Source organism: Nicotiana sylvestris, chromosome 5 (genome assembly GCF_000393655.2).
Source record: "Nicotiana sylvestris chromosome 5, ASM39365v2, whole genome shotgun sequence".
Taxonomy (NCBI): domain Eukaryota; kingdom Viridiplantae; phylum Streptophyta; class Magnoliopsida; order Solanales; family Solanaceae; genus Nicotiana; species Nicotiana sylvestris.
The window spans coordinates 61024632-61037526 of NC_091061.1; positions in this window are offsets into that span (position 1 = coordinate 61024632).

Sequence of the window (12895 nt, forward strand, 5' to 3'; positions counted from 1 at the left end):
AACTTGAAAATAGGCTCACAAGTTGTCGTGAGTTGAGCAATAAACCTGCTGATGTAGTTTAGCCTCCCTAACAGATTCATCACCTAAGTCATGTTCCTTGGAGGTGTCAATTCTTTGATAGTTTCGATCTTTGATGGGTCCAATTCAATACCTCAATGGCTGACTATGAATCCCAGCAGTTTTCCAGATGGAACACCGAATGCGCACTTTGCAGGATTAAGCTTAAGATTGTACCTGTGGAGCCTTTGGAGGAACATTCTCAAATCTATGACGTGGTCAGACTGCTTCCTGGACTTTATGATCACATCATCCACATAAAATTTGATCTCCTTATGTATCATGTCGAGGAATATGGTCGACATTGCCCTCATGTAAGTTGCCCAGCATTTTTCAAACCGAAAGGCATGACCCAGTAGCAATATGTTCCCACGGCGTGATGAATACCGTCCTTTCCGCATCTTCCTCATCCATTAAGATCTGATGATAACCCGCATAGCAATCCACAAAAGACCCAATCTCATGCTTGGCACAATTATCAATCAAAATGTGGATATTTGGCAGTGGGAAGTTGTCTTTTGGACTAGCCTTGTTGAGATCACGGTAATCAACACACACTCTGGTCTTACCGTCCTTCTTTGGCACAGGCACAAAATTGGCAAACCAGGTGGGATACTGCGTGACTCGAATGACCTTTGCATCAAATTGCTTTGTCACCTCTTCTTTAATCTTCACACTCATATCAGTTTTGAACTTTCTCAACTTCTGTTTGACGGGAGGAAATATTGGGTCAGTGGGCAATTTGTGAATCACCAAGTAAGTGCTTAGACCCGGCATGTCGCCATATGAGCATGCAAAAAATGTCTTTGTACTCAAACAATGCTTTAATTATCTCTTCCCTGATTTGCGGTTCTAGATGAACACTTATCTTAGTTTCTCTGATATTATCTAGGTCCCCTAAATTGATTGCTTCTGTATCACTCAGGTTAGGCTTGAGTTTTTCTTCAAAATGGCTTAATTCTTTACTAATCTCTTCAAAGGTCTCATCCTCATCATACTCGGATTCCTCATCACACTCTATTTCTTGAATTATTATTTTAGAATTAGATTGGCTTTTAAGACTGGGCCGAAGATTCCTCGTGCATGTCATGTCATTGAAACCAGCATAAAAAGAACTGTACATGAAAGAAAAGAAGAACAAAAATAAAACTATTAGGAATGACGAAAAAGGGAAATTGCAATTCATTGAAATCTAAAGATAACAAGGTTTATACATCCAAACGGACGGAACATAGAATCTGAATTACAACCCTAGAATAATCCAGATAAATTGAAAGAAAATCAAAGCAAACTACCAAAACTCCTTCCGGGTAGGGAGAGGAGTAGCTTCCCAATTGTTAAGCTTTGCACTCGACCCGACAAATCGCACATCCACCTTGTTGGAACCTTCTACAACTTCCACCATGTTCACATCGTCGAACAACTTCTCGAACCTTTCAATCAACTCTTTATCAAGATAGACCACATAACTGGGAACTGTTGCCACTGGGCATTTCTTGACGCCAGGCTTGACAAACGATCTGGAGAGACGTGGGACAGGCTTTGGGAGGACCCATGCCCTCTGTTTCAACTTTCTGGCTCTTTTCACATTTACAGTTGTGGGCTTGAATCCCAGACCAAATGTACCCAAGTTTTTAGGGAGAGACACCGGTTATATGATACCTTGCAGAGATGCACCCAAACCCTTACCAGGTACAAAACCATTTTTCATCATTTCAAAAGCTACCAAAACTGATACGGCGGTTACTTTCGGAATTGGAATGCATTTCCCTTCTGGAATTTTCTCGACCGACACTGTGTCAAAAACCTGGTAGACCCAAGGCCCCTTGTCGTCTTCAACCTCAATGAACGAAATAATGGCATCACTGGGAGCACACCAATTATCCTCGTCGTGCACAACAATTTCCTGTCTATCCCATTCAAACTTGACCATCTGGTGCAGAGTACACAGGACTGCTTTGGCGGCATGAATCCAAGGTCGACCTAACAGTATATTGTAGGAAACAGCTATATCCAACACCTGGAACTCCATGGTGAACTCTACTAGTCCTATTGTCAGCTCGAGCACTATATCACCGAGTGAATCTTTCCCTCCGCCGTTAAATCCCCGAACGCAGATATTGTTCTTGTAAATCCTTTCATCATCCACTTTCAGCTTGTTTACAGTAGAGAGAGGGAAAATGTTTGCGCTGGAACCATTGTCGACTAGTACCCGGGTAACCACAGAATATTACTCTATTTACCTCAAATATCTTATTGTCTATCTTTTCCAAACGGTTGACTAAGATTTTGTCAGGAATGTGAACCTCGTTCAGGATTTTCATCAAGGCCCGACGATGCTCATATGAGTGGATTAACAATGACAACAGTCAAATGTGGGCAGGCGTCTTTCTCAACTGCTCCATAGTGGAATAGTCTTGCACTTTCATCTTTCTCAAAAACTCTTCTACCTCTTCTTCAGTTACCGCTTTCTTCACTAATACTGGGTTATCTTTGGAGGTTTTAGCTTTTCTTAACTCCTCGGGGGCAAAGCATATCCCCGAACGAGTCAATCCATAGGTCTCATAGACTTCTTCTTTAACTTCTATTCCTTTGTAAGTCACTGTCACCCGTTCATAATTCCATGGGATAGCCTTGTTATTGACTATTGGTAACTGGGCTACGAGCTTGATAATGACAGGATCTGTACGACCACTCTCCACAATCACGACAGGCTTGTTCGCCACTCCTGGCATAATCACTTTTGCCCTTTCTTGTTTTGCTGTAACATCACTTGAGGACCCCTTCTTGACTACCGTAAATGGTTCACTGTTTGTCCCGCTCAACTTGATCACTGATATCTCACTTGTTGATTTTTCAACCGGCTTGACTTCGCTGGACCGAATCTTCATGACGGTCTGTGAAGGCTTCTTAGGCTCCCCTCCCTTATGCACTATCTCGATCATATTTGTCTCCTAATGGGTTGGCAATGGGTTCTGGTTGATATTGGGCGCCTCCAGAGCTTGGACTTCAATCCGATTTGTATCAATGAGCTCCTGGATAGCATTTTTCAAATGCCAACATTTCTCCGTGTCATGCCCCGGAGCACCAGAACAACATTCGCAGCTTACAGAATAATCAAGATTTCTCGGGGGAGGATTTAGCAATTTTGACTCGATCGGCCTTAGCATATCCAATTGTCTTAGCCTGTGGAACAAACTAGTATAGGACTCTCCCAATGGAGTGAATATTTTCTTCCTCTACAACCTTTCGTTTTTAAATGCTTGATTGGGCCGGATATCTGGTCTAGGAGGGTTTCGGTAGGCTCGTAGGGGTGGGTAGGTGTTTTATAGGGCTGGCACACACCATTGTGCATGGGTGGGGGGTTGGTTATATGTTTGGGTGTGGTGGACAGAAAAATGGGCGTCTGGTGATGGATAGTAATGTTGGGGTGGATTATACGGGGTATGGGGGTAGGTTTGGTGGTAGGATCGAGGCTGATTATAGTGGTGAGATGAACCCCTGGGTCCGGACCAAGCTCCTAAATCAATCGTTGCCACATCATCTTTCTTCTTCTTTCCAATTACTCCCCTAGTTCCACTCTGAATGGCCTAGGTAGTTGCCTGAATAGCCGAATAGCTCATGATTTTGTTTGACTTGAGCCCTTCTTCCACCATACTACCCATCTTCACTACTTCATTGAAGGACTTGCCTATAGCTGATACCAGATGGCCGTAATAAGTAGGCTCTAGGGCCTGCAGAAAATAATCCACCATTTCGCTTTCTTTCATTGGAGGGTCAACCCTTGTTGCGTGTTCTCTCCAGCGAAAACCATACTCCTTGAAGCTTTCATGTTGCTTTTTCTCAATCTTTGTCAACTATAGACGATCCGGAATAATATCTAGATTATATTGAAAATGACAAGCGAATGACTGGGCTAGATCATCCCATGTATACCATCTGCCGTGATCCTGCCGAGTGTACCACTCCAGCGCCGAACCACTCAGACTTTGACTGAAATATGCCACTAGCAACTCGCCTTTCCCGCCAGCTCCCCTCATTTTGCTACAGAAACCACTCAAGTGCGCCACCGGGTCCCCGTGCCCATAATACAAATCAAACTTGGGCATCTTAAACCCCACCGGCAGCTGAACATCTGGAAATAAACATAGATCTTTGTAAGACACGCTTACCTGAGCTCCCAACCCCTGCATATTCCTGAAGGACAGTTCCAGGTTCTTAACATTCCTAAACATCTCCTCTTGTTCAGGACTTTTAGATGGTTTCTCAGTTTCCACAGGGAGATCAAAACGAGGAGTGTAGGAATAGGGTTCTGGAGCTTTGAAAGTGGGCTCTACGGGTAATATTGGTTATCATGGGCCTGGAATAAAGGCTCGCTAGAGGATTGGTGGAGTGTAGCGGGTAGGGGTGCCATAAAAACATGAGTGGCTGGTGGAGGAGGGTAAGGAACTGGTTTGGGTGGTGGAGCTTGTGGTGTTTGGGAAGTAGTGCCCTGATAGTGGTGGTAAATGGGAAAGCCCGGGGATGAATTGACCGTGGGAGGTTCCTGGGATTGAGCCAACGGCGGGACGAAAGCAGGGTTGGCGGGGTAAAGCGGTGGTGGGTGCCCTTTTGCCCATGCTTGATACATCTCAGCCATCTGTTATTTCAGCTTATACATCCCTTCTTTCAAATTAACATCAGACTCTTCCACCTCTCTCGGAGCATCAATAACACTCGCATCAAGTTCCTGGTTGGCCATGATCGACTTGTTTTTGGACCGGGTGTTGTAGCGAGTTGCCAGAATGCCAAACAAACTAACCACCTTCCTATACTGATTATCAACAACAAGCTTGTTAGCGATTAGATCTTAACATATAGGCAACCGCACATTTGGGGAATGCAATGCACCTAAGAAGTTTAACTATTCCTATCATGCATTTGATCGGCTGCTTGTGTCATCCCGACTTTCTCTAATTTATATTTGCAACTTCTCTTTTTCTCCTTTTTTATTTTTCTCTTTCTCTTTCTTTGCTCGATTTCTCGTTATTCTTTATTCTCTCATATTTCTATCTCTTATTTTGCCATTGTTTCCCTCCCACAGCTTCTTGTTTGCTCTCTCTTTTTCTTTTCTTTTTCTCTCTTGTTTTTCTCTCTCTCTTTTCTTTCTTATTTTTTTCTTTTGGTTATGATCGAATCTTATGGAGAATGCCTACGTATCATGACCCCACATGAATTAGACCTAGCGTAGTTCTGGGGGAATAAGTGTAAAAATAAATAATAAAATATTTTGGGATTTTCAAATTTTTCATAAAAAGAAAATGCTTTGATTACAACGACAACTAACAGACTCAAAAAGGAAACTAACAAACTCTGATGGAAAGATGAAACTACAGACTCGAAATCAAACTAACAGACTCCAATGAAAATCATGAATACATCAATGCTTCAACTGCTCCTGAGGCCCGCGGGATATCATTCGGTCTCGCCATAGGCCTATGTGCCAAATCCCCTTGGAGATGATAGAGATCTTCTATTATCTGGCGGACAAAGGTCATTATAGTGGCAAAGAACATGGATCTAGTCATGTCATCACAAATACTTCATTTCATCGTGATGTAGTCGGCGATCCTTCTGACCCTTTCTCTTATGATGCCTTTTTCTTGCAACAAACACCCAATCTGCTGAGCCCTAGCTTCCAGAGTTTGTTCAGCTATATGATTTTGTTCTCGGAGTTGTTGCAGATCTCTTTCTAACTGTTCCATTGCTGCATAACAGTGTTCTCTTTCTGCTTTAAAGTCTTTTGCCTGCTTAGTCATTTTGTTCTCAAGAATGGTGATCGTTTTCTTCAACCCCACAACCTTATTGTCATATCTCTCTTTTAACTATTTAACCAAGCGCGCTCGTTCCTCCGCATTCTTAGACAATTTTGTTCGAGCCCTAGCTAGTTCACCCTCGGCCTTATTCAAATCAAAACTATACTCACTCACCTTCTGCCTAAGGTTATTTATAAGCTTTTCATCTTTTGCACTTCTGACGGGGTTTTTGGCTGCTATTTTCATTTCCCAAATCTGGGCTTGGAGGGCATCATTTTCTTTGGCTAACTTTTTCTTTTCGCCCTCATCCGCAGCGGCTTGCAAACTGTTCTCAAACTGAAGATCCCTGACTTGTTTTTCCAACTTGGCTATTTTGGCCTTGTATTCATTCTCCTTGGCCAACCAAGCCTACTATTCTTGCGATACCTCAACAAATTCCTAGATGTGAGGATTTTTGGTTGGTCTTTTAGTTTCGGCTCTTGTGGTGTTCTTCTTCCCGTACTAGGCAAGAGAGGCGGGTGAGACCTCGCCTCTAGATAAGTCGCACACTCGAGTGTTTGATGTCAAATACTGACACTCGTTCCAAATATGACGAACTGTTTCTTTATGAAATTGGTCGTCGGAGCCGACTTCGACCGCATAAACACTACGATCTTCATCTGGGTGCATCATCTGGCATCTTCCTAACTGTCTCATCACCCGGTATGGAGCGTAAGGCTGAATGCCTCGAAGACACATTAGGAGGAGGTAAGGAACGGTGGCAGGCATATACATAATCTCTTCAACAGGAAGCCAACCCAATGTCCACTCTACTTGCCCTGCAGTGATGGAGCGAAGGCGGGATACCCAATCTCCAAACCCTTCTGGCAGCTTGAACCCTGAAATCCTTATGTCGAACTCTTCAATGCAGCTTTTCTCTACAGACCCATAACTCAAATACTGAGGGCGGTGACACAGGTGTTCGATCATCCACATCTGTAATAGCAAATTGCATCCCTCAAAGAAGTTTGCCCCAACTTTACAAGCTGCGAGAGCTCGGTATATCTCAGACACTATCATAGGAGCGAGGGTGCTCTTGGCATTGGTAATCAGGACTTTGACGACTCCAGCCACCCGCAGATCGATATTCCCATCTTTCCGGGGAAACACCACAACGCCTAAGAAAGCTACCATAAAAGCGAAGCGCCTATGCTCATCCCATTTTGTTCGGTTCCCTTAGCTAAAAATCCCACTTTTCGGATTGTTGAATCCTCCTACATGCCCGTACCTCTTATATATGAAGCGTAGCGTGAAATAACCGTCCGCCAAATCAGCGTATTGGACCCCCTTGCTTATTTTTAGCAGATCCATGAATTTGTGAGAGATAACAGTTCTGGGAGCGAGCAGATACTTATGCCTTAGACCTTCAGTACTTCCTATATAACCCGTTATCTATTACAAGGTGGGTGTGAGTTCAAAATCTGAGAAATGCAAAATGTTGTGAGCTGGGTCCCAAAATGTTACCAATGCCCTTATTATAGCTCCTCTAGGCCTGATCTTCATTAATCCGATGAGCCCTCCCAAATAATGGTTGGCCACATCTCGTCCTTCTTTACCCAAATCCTCCCACCACATGTGTAGATCCAACAGAATCTTAGACATGACCTTCGTTAGCAAATTTTCACTCTTGCTCATTCTGCACATTTGTTAGGGTGATTAAGCAAAATCATGACTCATTTGACTCAAGAAAAATTAACACTATTTTTTTTTCAAATTCTCATTTCAAAATAAAACCCGGTTTTACAAATACGGTCTTTCAGCACTTTCGGAGAGAAGATTTTAAGGTTGTGCTTGCTAACCGGCAAAAAACTCGAAAAGAGACCAAAGGTGGTTGTTCTTGCAAAAACAGCTTTCTGGCGTCCTTTTGGGGACATTCTGCTATTTTTGACAAGAATGACATCACCTTATATATTTCCAACAAAGTAATAAAATTTGGTTCTTTTTGGGCTATTTTTGTAAAAGGGAAGTTGGACCCGATGGGGGTTGTCTACGTATCCCACATCCGGTGAGAATCAAACTGGCGTAGTTCGGGCAGTTTTGACAAAACAAAAACCGACTATTTTCTTTTTTCCCTTTTTTTTTTAAAAAAAATTCTCTTTTTTTTCCAAAATTTCGGCAGAATTTCAGTATGTTTTTCAAAAACAGGCAATTATCTCTCTCAACCCTCACATTGATTTTCCTTTCCTCAACCTTTCCCTTATTATTCGATAATCTGGTCAATATGCAAATCCGAGGTAAATGAATGCACTAGTAGCAAGTAGGATGCATCAAGATGGTCTTTTCATTTCGGGGTACACCTGTCCTAGACAAACCCAACCCCTGTGTTGAGTCTCCAAAGTCAAATGCACATGATGCAAACCAACGTTCCTACTAGGGATCCAGCGTGAGGCTGAGTTATTCTAGGTTTAAAACCTGGGTGAATTGTTCTAGACCTGGCTTACCCGAGCAGACAATACGAGCCGGGGGAGGGGGGCAGCGTACCAGTAACTAAAAGATCATCCGGCTTTGCAACTTGTCCGAACCTCATTCTATTTGGGATATGACACTAATAGAAAGAAGTCACGCCAGCGTGCACTCCTCAGAAGAGAGAAGAGAGGGGTTTCGTAGCAGTTTATATACAGTTCAAAGAATATCAAAGCGGTAAAAAGCAACATTTAGCACATTAGGCCCAAACATGTAATAAAATCAGATAAATATAGCCAAATATAACAATTATTCTAAGCTAGAATTCTTGAACCCTGAACCAAAGATTTTGGGTTCGATCCCCAGCAGAGTCGTCAGAGCTATCACACCTCTTTTTTCCTACACCCCCGGTAAGGGGTATATAAGGGAGTTTTTTCCAACTTAAAGTGACAATCGAAACGGGATTATTTATTTAAAAATTCAGAGTCTCCATTTGGGATAATTTTATGGTGTCCAAAGTCACCGGTTCAAATCCAGAATCGAGGAAAAGATTGACTCTGTTTTACAGTCCGCGAACACAGAAATCTGAGTAAGGAATTTTGTTAACCCGGGAGAAGGTGTTAGGCATTCCCGAGTTCCGTGGTTCTAGCATGGTCGCTCAACTATTATAATTAGCCTATTATCTTATTTTAATACATGTTTTAGCCTATGGTATATTTTAACTAATTAGCCGCTTTAATTATTTTTAAGAAAAATTGCAACATCGTTTAAAATACATCTCGAACCACGTCACATAAATGCACCTGCGGCTCTCGACATATTTTATCTAACATTGTTGAGATTTGGATTTGGGTAACATAAATGCGCACCCGAGTTTAGGAAGATAAATTATTAAAAAATGCACCTAAAGCAACTACGCATTTGCAACTTTGCGAGGGTCATGGAAAATTCGCCAAATGGCACGCCTTGATTTCTAAGGATTCTAATATTCAAGATTAACTAAATGAGGGCTGTGCATTTTAAGATTCTATTTGGCACGGCGCACCTTAATTCCACCTTAAAAGGAAATTCAAGCTAAATCTTTGAGGGCCATAAGCTATATTCTATTCAATGGCACACCTCTAATCTACCTTTAATAGCCCAATTAATTAACTAAAAGAGGATGATAGAACTTCTGATTATTTAGTTAAAAATCTCGATCCTACTAATTAGCTAGCGGGCATCAAAGTAATAGGCCAATCAACGCAAAACCAAATTGTTTCAGCAAGTTACCAGAAATCGAAACCATTCCAGTTACCTTCAGGCTTGGGTCCAAATGAGTCCAATTCTGAAGCTTCAAATTATCCATAACAACTAAATAATGCCAATCAATTGATGCCAACATGGAACATGAAATCGAACTAGCAAATTTAGACTCTGTTTTTAAAATATCAAACACAAACCACCTACATAGCTTTCTGATTTTTTATCTTATGCACACTTTTGGGCCAACTCGGCCATTAAAATGACCCAGCAGTCAACGAGTGAGCCACTAGGCACAAGGAACAAGCCCAAAAGCAAAATGCAGGCCACCTTCCTTTGCAGATCATCTCAAGACCCAAAGCTTAATGAGCCCAAACCCTATAAAAACAGGGTTGAGGATCGTAGACTCAAAATCGAGTCTCTACCAAAGAAAATGGTACACCAGGACACTTTGAACACCATTAAGAACAGATGCTCGACTTCAGATTTATCAAATATCCATGATTTAGGCATGCTGGCTAGTGTACTACACAATCATTCAGCAAGTCAACTTTATCAACCAAAAATAAAAAAACACCTCTCGTTTCTGCATATTCTACATTAGCTTACATGAACTCTCATTTTTAAACATAGAAACCAAGCAGTGACTTTCAGCAATTTGGAAACAAATTTTATGAGCTTTACATGAGCTAATCAAGCAGTGCATCCGAAAGCTTAAATGTACAAGGGTCATAAAACTATCACCCCAAAATATATCTCCAGAATCAAGAGTTATCAACCAAAATAATTAACAAGCATGTAATGGATCACACCCCAAATTTATACAAAGCAAGCTGCATTCTCTATGGCTGTAATAAATCTACTTATATAAACTAGAGCTCAATTAGCCGATGTAACTCATCAGGTAAAAAACAAAGTCAAACGACACATGACTGAATCAATAAAACAACTAATGCTATGTATTGAAACTTCTGCTTCTCGTCTCGTTCTTCATATCAAGACTTCACAGACAAAAGAATTACATGATCGTGTACCTGAATGTAACAAAAGCAAAATCAGAAACTCAGTTTGAGACTAAGAAGGAACAAACAACAGCAGTATATCAACAATAAGGCAGCAACAACAGGGATCAGCTCCAAACCAACAATGGAACAGTATACCAAACAACAAAAACTCAACCCAAAACTTTTCAAAAACCCAAATTCAATCCATTTTGACCCCAGGTGAATCAGAAATTGAAAACCTCAAGAATTACAGAAGAAATTCAATGGAACAGTAATCTCATGAAATTTCCAAACGTTTTTGATTTTTTCTGAATTTTTTTTATCTCTATCCTCTGACTTGAATGTCAAGTTATGATGCCTTTATTGGCAAGGTTCTAGGGCAGCCCTAAGGAATCAATTTTTGCACCTCAATCCTTTTTCTAATTTTGGTTTTAGCTCAAATACCCTTAATTTCAAAGCAGAAATTCAGAATAACCCCCCTTCCCCTCTTCCTAGAAGCTTCCTAGGTGAGTTACTGAAATATTCCCTATACCAATTACCTAGATAACCCTCATACCCATGTTTATTACCCTACTGATAAATTCATGGGTCAATTCCTATCTACTTAGATCCCAAAATGAATGGGTTGTTCTCGCGCAAATGGGTCATAGCCAGACCCAAGCTATGTATTTAACTCACATTATATCGGAATTACTTACGTCAAGGTGTTGGGTGAAATCCTCTCTCTAAGAGCTCCAAGAATCGCCCAAAAATGAAATAAATGAGCCCAAAAATGCCTAAGTCCCGTATTAAAAGAAGTCCACTGCCTCCAGCAATTTTCGCACATGCGGTCATAGGGCCGCATTTGTGGTCTCGCACTTGCAACAAGACTTTCACAGGTGCACCTGTTCCTTACCTGGACGGGTTCTGCATCTAGGGACATAAGGAGCCGCATCTGCGAGACCGCAAATGCGGCCCTACGAACATAGTGCTCGCACCTGTGGTCTCGCATGTGCATAAATTCCCTCGCACCTACGGTTGGCCAAGCAAGGGTGCGATTATGACAGATCTGGGGAGATTCAGCTCTTGCTCCAAATTTCCAACTTGGTCTGAGCCTCATCCGATTGACACTCGGGCCCCCCGGGCCCCTCCCGAACATACCAACAAGTTTAGAATCATAAAATGGACTCTCTCGAACTCTCGGAATGCCCGAAAAAACATTACAACTAAGAATCATACCCCAAAACCAATTGAATCAAACTTAATAACTTCAAGTTCTTCAATTTACTTCCCATGCGCTGAAACGTACCTAAACTACTTGGAATGACACCAAATTTTGTGTGCAAGTCTTAAATGATATTACGGAACTATTCCCAGTCTTGGAATTCTGTTTAAACCTCGATATCACCAAAACCTGCTTTAAACCAAATTTAAGAACTTCTAAAATCTTCAAAGAACCAACTTTTACTATTAGGCGCCAAAATGCTCTCGGGTCATCCGGAACCTGATCCGAACATACGCCCAAGTCTGAAATCACCATACGAACCTATTGGAATCGTCAAATACTGATTCCGAGGTTGTTTACTCAAAATGTTGATCAAAGTCAAACTAGGCCTTTTAAGCCAACCTTAAGGAACCAAGTGTTCCGATTTCAAATCGAACTCTCCCAAATATCGAACTAACCATCCCCGCGAGTCATAAATTAGTAAAAGCAAGTATGGAAAGTCTTATTTAGGGGAAAGGGGTTCGAAAAAGAAAAATAACCGGTCGGATCATTACAGCATGCCCACAAATTCTTTGCACAACTCAAACTTGTCTCTTGGTACCACTTTGATAAGCATATTTGAAGGATTCTCACTCATCAAAAGCTTCAAAACTTGAAAAAATTCATTTTCTACCATATTTTGAATCCAGTGATATCTCTCATCAATGTGTTTGGTCCTTGTATGTTATATAGAGTTCTTTCTTAGGGTACTTTGACTAGCACAATAGATGACATAGTCCTTATAGTATAATTCAAGCTCTTGAAAGAACCATTGTAGCCATACCGTCTTTTTTCCAGCTTCAATAGTTACATTATACTCTGCCTTAATTGTAGAGAGTGTGACACACTTCTATAACTTCAATTGCCATGATATGGCTCCCCCCGAAAATGTAAATAGGTATCCGATAGTAGATTTTGGATTATTAATAACATCACCTCCCATATTAGCATCTACATAACCCTTCAAGGTTGGGGCAGATTTTCCAAATATAAACATTCTCTAGAAATATCTTAGGTACTAGAGTATCCATTTGACTTCATTCCTGTGTTATTTTCTTTGATTTTCAAGGAACATGCTAACAACACAAATTACATAAGCAATATCAGGTCTA